The following is a 16,729-nucleotide window of genomic DNA, read 5'->3' as shown; positions in this document are numbered from 1 at the left end:
AAATGAAATGCATGTCTGTTCTCACTTCTGAAAGGCTGCGGGGAGATGAACTCTCTCAATTCTATGGGGGTGATCAGTAACTCTGAAGAGAAAGCAGGGCTGGCTGTCTTCTTTAAGATGACAATGATTCTGCTTTGAGCCTTTGCTCCACTTTGAGAAGGAAAACAAATCCATTCTTAAGCTGGATTCAGCATTGATTTAAAGTTTCTACCTGAACTAAGTAATTTTTGAGAAATTGTAATAGGTTACTGTGATGCTTGCATCAACCTTCTGTGTTTGGGACTTGGGGCATGTTATGTATAATAAATATAATTCGCGCCATTCCTTGTATGAAATATGTAATATTGGATGCTTGTTAAATCATGCCCGTTGTATTAGTTCCTCCCCCCTTCCCCCCCCTTTTTGTAGGTGAGACTTGAGTGTATACTGGAAACGGATTTACAAGTAAACAGATGTGGCTCGGCCGGGAGATGGGCCGTTGTCTGCTGATCGTCTGTGCTGATCGTCCAAGATGGATATCATAGAAATACTCAGACAGATCCATGTGAAAGAAGCCTTCCCGTAAATGCCCAACATTGAATTTTTCTCCTCATCACCAAAAAGAAATCCTTATTAACATATGGACTCCGAATAGAAGAAAGGACTGATAGCTAAAACCTTGGCCTCAGGCAGAATTTTCCCTATAAAAACCGCCTGTGCCAGGATGGAGGTGTGTGGGCATAGGGGAAAACCTCTGCTGAGGCTGACTCCTTGTTGCACACCCAGGGTCGACCCCGGGCTCGGCTCTGTCCTTTCTGTGTGGCTGGCTAGATAGAATTTGACCGCTAATAAAATTATTTTTATTTTTTAATCTGGCTAAAATAAACTCTCTTTTATAACAATCTTGGTGACCCCGACGTGATCTGGTTTGGGGGTATCCAGGAGTTCCCCTATCCTTGATCCGGGTGGTGCCCCGCTGATTTCAGCGGCCGGACAGGACTGAGAAACTCCACGGGACCAACCAGATTCCGAAAACAGCCGAAAAGCCATGTTAAGGAAAGGGTATAAACGGGCCCAGAGCTCTCGGAACTCGGAGCTAAATTTCCGAGGCTGCAGCAGCAAACTTTCACTCGTAAAATCAACGTGCACGAAGAATCCACGCGGGAAAAGGAGCCGTGAGTATCGCGTGGTTGAGTGGGGCGTGAGTGGGTGTGTGTGAGACGTGACATAGTCACGGCGCGAGAGCGGACCCCAACGAGCCGCAGTTCCACTAGCCCGAGAGGGAGGTGGTTGGCCACGGGGGAAGCGAAAGGATTTCGGTATACTCACAACATGCATATGACCTGAAACTCAGGGAGTTACGGGGATCCACCCACGGACGGGTCGGGGGAGGGAAGGTACGTTCTCGTGGATTCGAGAAACTGGTAAACCTCACTGGCCCCGGGCTCGGGGAGCCCGACAAAAAGGTAAAAGAGAGCTCACTGTTCTTCCAACTGAAAACCCACGGATCGGTTCACTGTGCAGTAACTAGGTTGGCAAGGTTTGGTCAGGAACAGACCGGTTTAAACACTTGGTAAGACTCGGTCCAGGACAGGACCAAAATACACATTTTAGCGCGCGGATTGCCAACTTCTTGGAACGGCTGGCAGACACTGACTTGGAATACGGTAAGGAAAACTTTAATATGGGACAAAAAAACAGTAAGGTGCAGGGGGGACCAAAAGGAAAAAATCCTAAACCAGGAAAGGGTAAACACCTGACAGCAAGAAAAGGTAAGCACTCAAAACCAAGGAGAGGGGAAACAGAGGAATTCCCTGAGATTCCAAGAGAAAGTCCCCTGGGGTGGATGTTAGAACACTGGGAGGACTGCTCTGTGAGACGGAAAAGGTCTAAAATAAAAATGGTACACTATTGTGTAGAAGTATGGGGAAATATGGAAATTGGAAAATACCAATACTGGCCCATTTTTGGTACCTTCGAAAATAAGCTCTGCCAAGCACTCTCGGACCACTTGTACGAGGAGGAGGAGTGGGACGATGAGGAATTGGACTATGCCAGGCTATGGGAGTATGCCAGTGCATGACTGCTCCCTATTAAGACCTCTGGTAAAAGGGTAAGCTCGGAAAAAACCTGGGAACCCCTAGAAAACCTGCCCCCCCCATACCAGGTTCCCCCAGCTCAAGCACGGGTCCCGGCAGCTCCCCCATCAGCGCCCCCGGCTCAGCCTGCACCGCCACATAATGTACAAGTCCCGATGCAGGTGCTCTGGGACCTTCTCAGCCCCCAAACCTCCCTTCCACACAGCACGGGGACACACACACACACGCACACACACACACACCACAACGGGGAAAACACATCTCCTCCTGCCAGTAGGACCCGGCAGAAAACGAGGAGAGAAAGGGACAGACCTAATCTATACCCTTTAAGGGAAGTCCCCACAGCTCCCAGAATCATCGGGTTTGTAAATGTTCCCATCGACACCGGGGATGTAAGGGCTTTCAAAAAGGAAATGGGGAAATTAATGGATGACCCTTTGGGTGTGGCGGAGAGGTTAGATGAATTTTTGGGAAATAGTATATATTCATATGATGACATCTCGGCTATATTAAGATCTTTGTTTAATGCTGAAGAACGAGCTATGATAAGGCAGGCTGCCATAAAGGATTGGGAATTCAGAAACCCCCAGGGTGGGAGCGGGGTGGAAAAGTGGCCAGAACAAAGACCATCATGGAACGCTCAGGCAGAGGCAGACCGAGCAAAAATGATCGGATTAAGGAACATGGTTATACAAGGTATTTGGGGAGCAGTCCCCAAGGGACAAAACTTTAGCAAGGCATTAGGGGAATGCCAGGGGAAGGATGAAACTCCTACTGAGTGGCTGGAGAGGCTCAGGAAAAGCCTTCAAATGTATTCTGGTACAGATCCTGAATCCCCCGTGGGGGCAGTCCTTTTAAAAACACAATTCGTGGCTAAATCATGGGAAGACATTTGGAGGAAGTTAGAAAAAATAGATAATTGGCAAGAAAGAAGTTTACAACAACTATTGAGTGAAGCGCAAAAGGTATATATGAGGAGGGATGAGGAAAAACAAAAGACACAAGCCAGGGTGTTGGTGGCAGCAGTAAGGGAAGCACAAGCACAAACGGCTGGGACGTCATCTCCAGCCCCGGGGCACCAGGGGAAGCCGGTGCACACACAAAAGACAAAGAAACGGGTAAGTGCTCCTGAATGTTTTTACTGTAAAAAGAAAGGACACCTCAAGAGGGATTGTAAGAAACGAATAAAGGATGAAATAGTCTTTCAAGAGGAATAGAGGTGTCAGGGGCTTTACAATCTGGGGCCAAGGACATCTAGAGAGCCCTTGATAAAATTAAAGGTTGGACCCCAAAAACAAGAACTAACCTTTTAGTTGACTCTGGAGCAGAAAAAACCACAGTCAAACAACTACCTCCTGGGTGCATCAAAGGTAAAGATTTTATGACTGTGATCGGGGCAAAAGGAGAACCTTTTCAGGTCCCTATCCTAAAAAATGTAGAAATAGAATCGGATAATAAAATCTGTGTTGGAGATACTTTATTAGTGGAAGAAACAGAATACAATTTACTGGGAAGGGATTTTATGGTAACATTAGGAATAAGTATAATTGCAAAAGACTCACAACTCACGGTAAGTTTATACAACCTAACTACCGAAGATGAAAATAAAATTGATCCCAGGGTCTGGCACACTCCCGAGGAAGCTGGAAAATTAGACATGGAACCAATCCACATTGAAATTGAGAGACCAGAAGACCCCATAAGGGTAAAGCAATATCCCATCCCTCTAGAGGGAAGAAAAGGATTAAAACCAATAATCGAAGATTTAATAAAAAGAGGCACCTTAGAGCCTTGCATGTCAAGACATAATACACCTATCTTGGCAGTTCAAAAATCAGATGGTAATTATCGGCTAGTACAAGACTTAAGAGCAGTAAACCCTATTTCCCACGGTCTCTAATCCATATACTTTGCTGAACAATGTGTCCCCGGATGATAAATGGTATAGTGTGATCGACCTAAAAGATGCCTTCTGGACTTGTCCTCTAGCTGAGGAAAGTCGTGATTATTTTGCCTTCCAATGGGAGGATCCAGACACCCACAGAAAACAACAACTAAGATGGACTTCCCTCCCTCAAGGGTTTGTAGACTCACCAAATCTTTTCGGTCAGGCCCTTGAAAAGGTGCTCAGCGAATTTGTGCCAGTCCCCGGGACCAAACTATTGCAATATGTAGATGACTTATTGGTAGCCGGCTCTAAGGAGGAAGAAGTCAGGGCTGGAACCATAACTTTATTAAACTTCCTGGGAGGACAAGGGTTAAAGGTTTCAAAGTCTAAATTAAAATTCACTGAACCTGAAGTAAAATATTTGGGGCACTGGCTGACAAAAGGGAAAAAGAAACTAGATCCAGACCGGGTGGCAGGAATAATTGCATTACCCTCCCCTAAGACAAAAAGAGAAATCAGGCAATTGCTGGGACTTTTGGGCATTGCAGACAATAGATCGAAAGATACAGTGAAATGGTAAGGTTTTTATATGACAAACTTACCACAGACAGACTTAAGTGGACTGAAAAAGACGAAGAGAGTTACCAAGGATTAAAAGAGACCCTCATAGCTGTGGAAAAATGACAGGAGACAAGTCCATTCTATAATGTCAACAAGTCTCAGTTTATTTCAAGCACACATGTATAGTTATACCCATTATAATGAAGCTTATGCATATTGCAAAATTTAAGCTCATCCTTGGTGTATGAAAAACAGGTCAATCCTGCCTTTGGAGCTTTCTAAGCTTGCTTTGTTTTCCCTTACATTTATCTTTTTGCTGAACATTCTACTGTTGGGAACCAGCTTAGCCAAGGACATAAGATATTATTGCTACATCTGCTATTGCTGCACTGTGCAATTTTCAGCTACTGCTTCACTAACTGCACATAGTCATGTCCTTTCTCACGAAGCCATTCATCCACAAAACTCTCCATATTTCCCCCGTTTTTGTTTTGGACCATTAAGTTAGTTGTCCACATCTTTTGAACCATGCGTTCTACCAGCTTCTGAAGACAGTTAAACAGGCAGGGCAAAATCAGCAAGAGTAGGAAAACAACAATCAAGATTCCTGCTGCATACATGATAAAAGTTCTTAGCCAAGGACCGATCCCTAAACCTTTAAGCCATTCTTCTATCCCCAGACCATCTTCTTCTTTTAATTGATGAAGGCCCTGTTGTAGTTCTTTAATCTTAGCATGTATTGATACAGAATGATCAGAGAGATTCATGCAACACATTCCTTCAAATTCCTCACATCCATGTCCCTGGGCTAACAACAAAAAATCAATTGCTGCTCTGTTCTGTAGTACAGCATGATTTACACTTTGTACATCCATAGCAAGCATAGCTAAAACCTCTGATGTTTTGTTAAGTTCATCTTTAGTCCAGCATCCCAATTGTTCAGCTAACACCATAGCCTTTTTGGCAGCTCCTCCTGGTAACAGGGTTGCCACTATTACCTGTTTTAAAGTACTCCAAAATTGAGGTTGTCCAACCTGATCACATTCTAAGTCATGCACATCATGTCTCTTCCTTGTCTTCCCTAGCCTGTCCCATTGCATTAGCAATGATATATTAGGATGGAACAGCGCTAGTTTTCCTAGGTAACAGGGTCCCCCTTGTGGTTTTACCGGAATTCCATTCCAAGCTCTATCTCCACAGATCAAAAATACACCCTTTGGCAACCTTAAGGGTTTCGTTATCTTGGAACCATCACAGTTAGAATATAACTGTGATGCTACCCTACCTGAGTCCAGTGAAGAGTCCAGAGAAGCCCATTTGTTTCTTGGGTTATTTACACTCTGCAAATTCAATGGAACAAAGCTAAACCATCCTCCTGTTGAAACATTCCCTAAACTAGCATTAGCACTTCCAAAGAGATCTAATTCTTCTGGTGGAGATTGCAATGTTTCTTTAAGTGACAGTACCAACAAACATTGCCTATAGCCATCTCGTTGAGCTTCTGTGTAACCAATATTCTTGTCTGGCCCTTTCACCTTTGCAAGATTTTTGCAAAGCATCTGATTCCTTATTAATCCACAAAATTCTTCTGGTCTCCAGACAGGAACACCTGTTAGGCAGGTACGAAATGGATTTGTCACTCCTCCCAAGCTAAGGCATAGCGAACTTTGATTAGTCATGTTAGCCAAGGTTACCCAAATATTTTCTCTGGGCTGATTAAATTGTATTAGTCCGTGACAAAGATTAGTCAAAAGAACAAGATAAATTATCCACCTTATCGCCCTCATGATTTCTTTTGCTTGAATTTTAATTTTAATGTCTGCGCATATTTAATAAGCTTATCTAATTCTATGTCTGGATTTCCTACTACTGGTTTTCCTAAATAAGATCTTATAGATACCTTCACTTGCTTTTGACACCTTGTTGATAAAACTTTTGAATTTGCTTGCTTAATTAATCTATCACAAGCATGTTCTGCTTCCCACCTATAAAAAGCTAATATCTTTTGTTCTGGTGCTTCAAATAACTGTAAAGCTATAGCAACTCCTAAGCCTGTGTCTCGTATTAAATCTTTCTGCCAAGAATCTCCTCGTTTTCGAAAGTCACAATGTTTACACCAAAAATGTCGTTTTAAAAATACTTGATCTTCCCAGTATGTTTTTCCACAACCCCCACAAACAAAAGCAATCCAACTGTTACAATTAAAATTCCCACAACTAAGACACTCAGGATTCTTTGGTCCTGGAATATGAACAGTCTGTAAAGCCTCAATAGCTGTAACAATTGCCGTAAAAGTTAACTCTGAAGGCAAAAATTGATCAATCACTGGGGAAAGTCCTCTTATCTCTTGAAGAATAGGTCCCACTGTGCGAATCAGCTTCTCTTCAATTCTCCTCTGGTCCTGATCCGTCAGGCGAGCTAAGAGACGACTCATCCAGAGCTGGTTTGGTCCACTTTGCTGGCACCCAGAGTGAACCTGTAGGGGTGGAAACACAAAGATATCCCCTTCCCCAATATAGGACCTTTGCTGGGTTCTGCCAAATACCTGTTTTAGGGTCCCTATACCTGACCCATACTTCTTTGCCCTTTTTGCTTATTTCTTTTTGTCCATAATGTACCATTGCAGGTGGTGCCTCTGAATCCCCAAATACACACAAATGATTAAGAACAAAGAGCACTTTCATTAATCTTTCCTGAACATCTCCAATCTCTCTATGTTTTTCCAGATATCTCTTCAAAGTTCCATTTGCCCTTTCTACAATTGCTTGTCCAGTGGGAGAATGTGCTATTCCTGTAATGTGCTTAATTCCCCATGATTTTAAAAATCTATTCACCCTGCCACCAATGTATGCAGGACCATTGTCTGTCTTAATCTGCTTTGGCACTCCCATTACTGCAAAACAACTACACAAATGCCTTATAACATGTAATGCTTTTTCTCCAGCTTGAGCTGTTGCCCAGATGTATTTACTATATGTATCTATAGTAACATGAACATATTTCAAGCGACCAAAACTATTTACATGAGTAACATCCATCTGCCAGAGTTCATTAGATGAAAGACCTCGTGGGTTAACTCCCCATCCCATGCCATGACCCCCATTATGATGACTACAGGTAGGACAAGCTCTCACTATAGCAGTAGCATCTGCATGGGATATTCCAAACTCCCGTTGTAACCCTTTTGCATTCTGATGAAACATAGAATGTGCCTCCCTAGCAAGCATTTGCCCTGATAAAGGAGAAGTTTGAGTCACTGTGACGAGCTTATCTGCCCGGGCATTACCCTCTCCTAAGCCAATTTCCCATTTGTGACTTCTTATATGAATGATAGCATAAGGATGTTCTCGGATTTTTACTGCTTTTTGAAGTTGTATGAACAGTTCAAATAGTCTCTGATTTTGTACTTCCTTGATAGCAGCATCCTCTATTCTTTCCACAACACCAACTACATACAAGGAATCTGTAACAATATTCAAAGGCCCCTTCAGGACTGTGTCTTGGTTCGACGAGACAGGAGTCTGTGAAAGAAGGCAAAGCCTCCTGTGCAATGGAGAACGGCAAACCCCCCTCCCTCTGAATTACCAGAATCTTTAAATTAAAAGGCTCTCAGGCAAAGATATGGGAGTGGGAGTAACAATTCTTTACTAGGAGAAAACTAGACAACAATTTAAAAAGGCAAATGCAATCGGTACAAACAAAACCAGTGAAAGAAAAAAGTCCAGAACCTGAGGGGTGCCAGTATCAGTTCTGCTGGGACAATTGCTTCCCTTGCAGTGGCTGATGAATTGTAGCTGCAGTGGTGATCTTTAGAAGGGTATAGTTTTCCTCTGAAGATCTGGTGGCAGTGGGGCCGGTCTTCCTCTGCGCCGGGGTTGCCTCTGAGCTCCGCCGCCGTCGGCTCAGCGCACGCCGGCTGCTTCGCTGCGAGTGCCGCCGAAGAGAGCTGCTTCTCCGGGAATCCCGCGAAGAGAGAAAAAACGAGCTGCTTCTCTCCCTAAAAGCTACACCTTTTATACCATAATAGAGTGCTTGGCTTCCCCCTCTGGGCGGGACCCCCCTCACTTACCAGCCCGGCAGGGAGTCAGTCAATAGTGTATAAACAAACCATTGCCTTTACGGGGCAAACCATTGTCTCTGAGAGAGATAACAAAACCTGTCCGACAGGTTTGCCTTCAACAGATGGCAAATAGAATACAAGCTTATTTTACAACCCAGGACAGACTGTTAGAGCCCAAACCACAGCTGCTAACTCCAAGGTCTGAAGGGTATCTGAGTAATTTGCAGTGAGAATTTCATGATTCCAAACTCCCTGCTCCTGCCATGTAATTGCTGCTGTTCTTGACCTCTTCCCTGCATCTGTGTATGCTGTTATTGCACCAGGAATTGGCTCCTTTTCTCGCTCTGGCCGAACCATCCAACTCAATTTTCCAATCCACTGTAATGGAGGATTTTTAATACTTTGAGTTATGACAGCACCTCCTATTCCTAGCAGAGCTTCCTGCAGTTCTTCACTATTGACCAAATACCATTGTAAAGAGTCCTTTTTCATTGGAATCTGTATTAATTCAGGCTCTCGCCCATCAACCTGCAAAATTCTCTCACGACCTCGTTTTATCAAAGCTGCTAACAGTTCAATTTTTTGAATTAAAGTCTTTGTTTGCTGAAGTGGAGGGGATAGCCATTCCAACACCCTTATCTCCCCCGTTTTTGTGTCTAGCTGGGTTAAAGCTCCCAGCAAATGTTTTTCACCACACCATATAGTGAGATTAAGCGGGATTCCCAGTATTCGCCGATGTACACGACCCTGAACCACACAGTCTGTAATTTGCTGAAGAGTTCTTTTCTGCTGAGGATTAAGGGTCACTGGTGCTGTTGGGTCTGTGCCCTTCAATAAGGGTCTAAGAGAATCTAACAGTTCATTTGGAAGGCCCACTATAGGTTTAAGCCATTGTAAATCACCTAGTAATTTCTGAGCATCATTTAAAGTAACAATCTGTGTTTTCAGTTCTAATTTCTGAGGCGTTACCAAGCTTTGAGACAATGTCCATCCCAAGTATTTCCAAGGAGAAGTTAACTGTATTTTCTCTGGGGCCACAACAAGCTGAAAACGTCCCAGCAAGTTTTGTACATGTTTAACCTGTTGACTCGTAAATGATTTAGGCTGAGCAATCAAAATATCATCCATATAGTGATAAATGATAGCTTGTGGCCACTGTTGCCTCAATGGTTGTAATGCAGAATCTACGTAAAGTTGACATAAAGTAGGGCTGTTACGCATGCCCTGAGGCAAAACCGTCCATTCAAATCTTTGATCTGGACCTTCTCTGTTCAGAGCTGGCAAAGTAAATGCAAAGCGCTTTGTATCCCTGTCATGCAAAGCTATTGTAAAAAAGCAATCTTTGAGATCTATTATCAATAGAGGCCATCCTTCAGGTAACATTGCTGGATTAGGCAGACCTGGCTGTAGTGCACCCATTGGCTCCATCTGTTTATTAACCTCCCGCAAGTCATGTAACAAGCGATATTTCCCTGACTTTTTCTTTATTACAAAGATAGGGGTATTCCAAGGACTTGTAGACAATTTCAGATGCCCTTGTTGATATTGTTCAATGACCAAGGCATGAGCATGTTGCAGACTTTCCCTTTTTAAAGGCCATTGCTTTACCCATATAGGCTCATCACTTTTCCAAATTATGGGAATCGGGAAAGTCCAAGCAATGGCTATTATCCCAAAGGGTGCTCATTTGTCAGGACAACCCCTAACTGTGTTAAAATGTCTCGCCCAACTAGGCATTGCACCGTAGGTGGTAACTGAACAACAGAAAATATTGCCTTTATGACTTTACCATCTATTGAGACAGTAAGAGGTGGCGAGTGACTTGCAAGAGTTAAACCTCCAACTCCTGTTACTGCTGTAGCAGCTGGCTGTAAGGGCCAATGTGCAGGCCAACACTGGTGCAATAATACTTGAATCAGCACCCGTGTCCAGCAAACCTGTAAGCATGCATTTTTGTCCCTTATACTCCAACAAAACCTCTTTTCTTGGTCTGTCATTCAGATCCAAAGTTAATAGAGTCAAGCCTCCTGTAGATCCAAATCCATCTCCTCCACGGCTTTTCCGTGAGGATACAGCCTTAGTAACTTGCTCCAGAGGAACCAATTGAGCGATCCTTTGTCCTTTATTAATCCAAATAGGAGGAAATGGAGTATGAACCATAATCATAATTTCACCAGTATAGTCTGCATCAATGACACCAGGCAGCACAAATAATCCAAGCATAGAGGCCGATGATCTTCCCAATAACAAAGCTCCCATTGTCCTGCCCTCTATTATAATAGGTCCATTAACTCCAGTGGGGACCTTTTGTGGCTGTGGTGTCATTAAAGTCACTTCTACTGCAGCTGCCAAGTCCATCCCGAGGCTCCCTCTTGTGGCTGGACGCAAGGTGTCCTGTTGGAAAGGCTGGAGCAGCTATTTGTGTCGGAGCGCGGCTGCTCTTGTTCGCGCTGTTTCGGGCGTTTCCCAGTCTCCTCTTACAGGCAGCAATGTTATGAGTATCCGATTTGCACTTAGGACACCATACTCCAGCAGCAGAGCATTCTCGCCGAACGTGTCCTGTCCCTCCACATCGGAAACATCTCATACGGCTGCCGTAAACATTTCCCTGGGTTGCTACTGACGCTTGGAGGGGTGCAAGAGCAGCTAACACTTGTGTCTGTGAAGCTTTTGCCTGCTCTTTTAATCCCTCCCCCAGCTCTTTAATAGCCTCAACTAAAAATGCCTGCTGCCCCGTTGGTATAGTAGCCATCCTCTCTAGTGCATCTTCTATAGTCCAATTAGCTCCTAATGTGTTTAACACACTTCTTGTAGAAGCATTACAATTTTGCAAAGCACACTGCTTCAACAATGATCCACGCATAAACTCAGGCACTCCAGCTCTCTCTATTGCTGCCGCTGCCTTATCAATAAACGCTCCAAAAGTCTCATCCCTTCCTTGTTTAATTCCCATATACGCTGGCAAACCTCCCAGGTCTTTCACCTTATCTATAGCCCTTCGAGCCAGTCGCATTGCCTCTCGACACTTCTCAGGTCCTAGCATAGCTTGTGCCTCAGTGCGAAAATATGGTCCTAAGCCCATCAATTCATCTACAGTTACTCCATGAAGAGGATCTCCAGGCTGCCTTTGTATAGCTACAGCTTCATTAACCTCTGCCTGCCAGTGTGCACCAAACAAAAGCCTCTGATGCGGCGAGAAAATAAGCTTAGCAAGACTTCTACAATCTCCTGGTAGCAATATATTAGTACTCCAAACATAATCCAATATCTGCCTAGCCGGTTCACTAGTAACTCCAAATTGACTCACTGTAGCTCGCAACTGTGACAACAACTTCCAATCTAACGGTGTAATCTGAGCTGTTAACCCTCCGCCTGCCTGCTGCTGAAAAATTACAGGACAAGCCAGTTCCGCTGCTAATTCCAAAGCCTGCCCATCTCCTTTGTCCAGCTCCTCTCTTGCCAAAATCGCCCAAACTTCCCTCCGTTCCCTGGCTAGAGCCTCCGTTAGGTCAGACTCTGCCCTAGGGGTCGGCTTACTGACAGACAAACTTTGACAAACTGTCGATTTCTGTTCTGAGGGGGCTGGAGGAGCCGTGGGCTCACAACGTGACTCTGTTTCTGTGTCCTCAGAAACAGGTCGCAATGGAGGTAACTCCACTGTAGACACAGCAGGTGGCATGGAAACACCAGGCAACCAATCCTCCCCGCTAAAACCTCTATTTTTCTCTAGTGCTGAAGTTCTCTGCTCGGCAGCTTTCTTTTCTGACTGATGTTGTAATAACTCATTGTGAACTACCTTCCACCACTTTCCCAACTTTTTAGCTGTCTTATCATCATCTAAAACTTCCTCCCACAGTTTATCCCCGAACTTACGCCACTCAGACAACTCATGTACTGTATAAGGATTTACAAAGAACCCCTTAGAATACCCATATGTTAATAATCCTGGCAGATCTTTTTTCAAATCAATGCCTTTAATCTGCCTTCTCTGCAAGAATGCAGTAAATAAATCATATGCTGCTTGCCTCTCCATACCTATATTGTCAGCGCTGTTGCAGCCCTCCGAGGTCGTCGGCAGCACGTATCGGCCAGGCTTGCCTGTGCAGTCACCTGGGGCACGGTGCACTCTATTTCAATTCAGCACTTTTGCCGTCCTGGCTGCATCAGGACCCGAACCCTTTTTCGTCACTCCACCGTGGTGCCTATCACGTCGATCGGGTCACCATTTTGTGGAAAAATGACGGGAGACAAGTCCATTCTATAATGTCAACAAGTCTCAGTTTATTTCAAGCACACATGTATAGTTATACCCGTTATAATGAAGCTTATGCATATTGCAAAATTTAAGCTCATCCTTGGTGTATGAAAAACAGGTCAATCCTGCCTTTGGAGCTTTCTAAGCTTGCTTTGTTTTCCCTTACATTTATCTTTTTGCTGAACATTCTACTGTTGGGAACCAGCTTAGCCAAGGACATAAGATATTATTGCTACATCTGCTATTGCTGCACTGTGCAATTTTCAGCTACTGCTTCACTAACTGCACGTAGTCATGTCCTTTCTCACGAAGCCATTCATCCACAAAACTCTCCATACATAGCAGCTCCAGTACTAAGTCTCCCTGACATAAAAAGGCCCTTTCAGCTCTTTGTGGCTGTTAGTAACCACACTGCCCACGGGGTTCTGACCCAGGACTGGGCAGGGGCCAAGAAACCAGTCGGATATCTATCCAAGCGCCTGGACCCTGTCAGCAGGGGGTGGCCCACTTGCTTACAAGCAATTGTGGCAGTAGCAATATTAGTGGAAGAAGCCAAAAAGGTAACGTTCGGGGCTTCATTAACCATCTACTCCCCCCATAATGTAAGAAGCATCTTGCAGCAAAAAGCTGACAAGTGGCTGACAGACGCCAGGCTTCTGAAATATGAAGCCATCCTAATCCACTCCCAGGACCTGGAGCTAAAGACTACCCCGGCACAAAATCCTGCCCAATTCCTGTTTGCGGCAGTCCCAGGGGACCCCCTCCATAACTGTGCTGAGATAGTAGAATTACAGACCAAAATACGACCAGATTTGGAAGAAGAAGAACTCGAAGAATGGGAAAAATGGTTTGTGGACGGTTCTGCAAAAATTGTGGAAGGTAAAAGAAAGTCAGGATATGCAGTCATAGACGGGAAGATTGGAAGGGTGGTAGAATCCGGGCCCCTGAGTGCAGGGTGGTCGGCTCAGGCCTGTGAGCTGTATGCAGTATACAGGGCTCTGCTGGGACTTGAAGGGAAAAAGGGAACAATTTTCACTGACTCCAAATACGCATTTGGGGTAGTACACACCTTTGGAAAAATATGGGAAGAAAGGGGTCTGCTAAACACACGGGGAAAAGGGCTAATTCATGAAGAAATAATTAGACAAATCCTAAGAGCCATCAGGGGACCAGAAGCTATTGCTGTGGTCCATGTAAAGGGACATCAAACTGGGATGCAATTCAGGACTCGAGGAAACAATTTAGCCGACAAAGAGGCAAAGAGTGCTGCTTTGTTAAAACTGAGTACCCCAGAACTTGGGAAAGGAAAAGCTCAAGAATAATTCCCCCACCACCCCTCTGAAAAAGAGATAAAGGCTTATCAAGAGATGGGGGGACGGTTAGAAGAAGGTAAGTGGAAGCTATCAGACGGGCGGGAATTGTTATCAAAGGAATACACCAGGAAAATTTTAAAAAGATTACATCAACAAACACACTGGGGAGCCCGAGCTCTGGCAGAACAATTCCTAAGATTCTTTGGCTGTAGAGGTATTTATGAATTGGCTAAACAAGAGGTACAGGGGTGTATAATTTGCAGAAAAATAAATCGAGCAAACTCCCAAAAGTTAACAATGGGGAGTCGCCCAGCAGCTTACCGGCCCTTTGAAAGGGTCCAGGTAGATTTCACTGATCTACCTAAGGTCGGGAGATACAAATTCCTATTAGTCATAGTGGACAAACTAACCCACTGGGTAGAGGCTTTCCCAAGCTCTCGGGCTACAGCCCAAACAGTGTCAAGAATCTTATTGGAAGAAATTATACCACGATATGGGTTAGTAAGCTACATTGATTCAGACCAGGGAACACATTTCACATCAAAAATTATTAAGCAATTGGCATATGCTTTAGGCATTCGGTGGGAATACCACACCCCGTGGCACCCCCAGAGCTCAGGACAAGTTGAGAGGATGAATCAAACACTAAAAGCCCAATTAGCCAAACTGATGTTAGAAACAAGAATGTCATGGACAAAATGCCTCCCGTTGGCCTTATTAAATATAAGGACTATGCCTCACTCTGAAACAGGACTTTCACCTTTTGAAATGTTATATGGGATGCCTAATACCCACGGTATGCCTGTAGGGCATCCGAGATTAGAGGATACACAAATACAACCATACCTAATAGCATTAAATAAGAATCTTGAAGAATTGCGAAAGCAGGGGGTGATCATGCAGCACAGTCCTCTTAGCTTCTCGATACATAAAATACAACCTGGGGACAAAGTGCTTGTAAAAGCATGGAGGGAATCTCCATTAACGCCTCATTGGGAGGGACCCTTCATTGTTCTTTTGACCACAGATACTGCTATACGAACTGCAGAAAAGGGGTGGACACAGGCATCAAGGATAAAGAAAGTCGAACTCCAGGATCAAGCACCAGAGTGGAAAATCACCTCCCGCCCTGGAGATATGAAGATAACCCTGCATCGGCAAAGTAACTGGCTGAAAACATCCCAATCAAATTTTCTGGGCCAGAGTGTAACTATTATCCTTTTTGTATGCTTCCCCTATGAATACTGTTAGACTGCTCCAACTAAGTGGGTTATGTGGGAGTGCTTTGAGCAGGAGTTAGAGCTGACTATCCGTTTTCTGGTAATAGCCACAAGGCTGAGATTGTTTCAAATTAAATTCAATAATCTGATGTTTTCCCATATTAGAACGGATTAAGGGAAAAATTACTTGGAAAATTAAAATTATTATTGTTGAGTGTCATAGGTTGAACAACGCACAGGCTCTGCTGAGCTACACCAGGGAGGCATTTCTAAACAGGTATGCAGCTCAGCCTGAACATGAAACCACAGACGAAGATTCCTGCTGCCAAGAAGATGGTTTGCCCCGCCGCTGGAAGCACCCCAGTGGGCGCTGGGAACAGCAGAGGGATCCTAGCAGTGGGAGTAGTCTTAGTGAGCCTGAGCCTAGCCACATGCCTCAAGGGGGAACTTAGAGATAAATACCCAGAGAAGTTATCCCTCACCTCATGGAACTGCAGCAGGGGTAAGCCTGATAAACCGTGTCTTGAGACAAACACTCAACAAGGGGTATACAAATTAAAGGGGAAATCAAAAACATACCGTGAAAACGGACAGTCAGCTCATCAACTGCATCGAAGGAGCACAGGGGAAATCTCAATTCCGGTTTGTAATGAATGTAACCGTACTGTATGGGTTGGGGGAAGACAGGAGTCTATCTTTGTTGCTTATTTCCAAGCTAACCCAGTGTGTTACAATCCGAATAAAATTAGTATGTGTATAATGGGGGGAAAGTCCTCACAGCAGGGCGGCTGAGGCTTTAGCAAAATTTGAAAGGCGAATAAAGGGAAAAGAACAAAACTACAAAAATTACCAAGATATCCCAAATGTAGACTAAAAGCCAGTCTCAAGAATGAACAGAGGTAGAAATTAGGGCGCAAATTAATTAATCAATATAAAAGGTGGGGGATTGTTATGTATAGTAAATATAATTCGCGCCATTCCTTGTATGAAATATGTAATATTGGATGCTTGTTAAATCATGCCCGTTGTATTAGTTCCTCCCCCCTTCCCCCCCCTTTTTGTAGGTGAGACTTGAGTGTATACTGGAAACTGATTTACAAATAAACAGATGTGGCTCAGCCGGGAGATGGGCTGTTGTCTGCTGATCGTCTGTGCTGATCATCCAAGATGGATATCATGGAAATACTCAGACAGATCCATGTGAAAGAAGCCTTCCCGTAAACGCCCAACATTGAATTTTTCTCCTCATCACCAAAAAGAAATCCTTATTAACATATGGACTCCGAATAGAAGAAAGGACTGATTGCTAAAACCTTGGCCTCAGGCAGAATTTTCCCTATAAAAACCACCTGTG

Source organism: Lonchura striata, chromosome 11, assembly GCF_050655825.1.
Source record: "Lonchura striata isolate lonStrDom1 chromosome 11, ASM5065582v1, whole genome shotgun sequence".
NCBI classification, from domain to species: domain Eukaryota; kingdom Metazoa; phylum Chordata; class Aves; order Passeriformes; family Estrildidae; genus Lonchura; species Lonchura striata.
Note: the sequence above shows the minus strand (reverse complement) of the source record.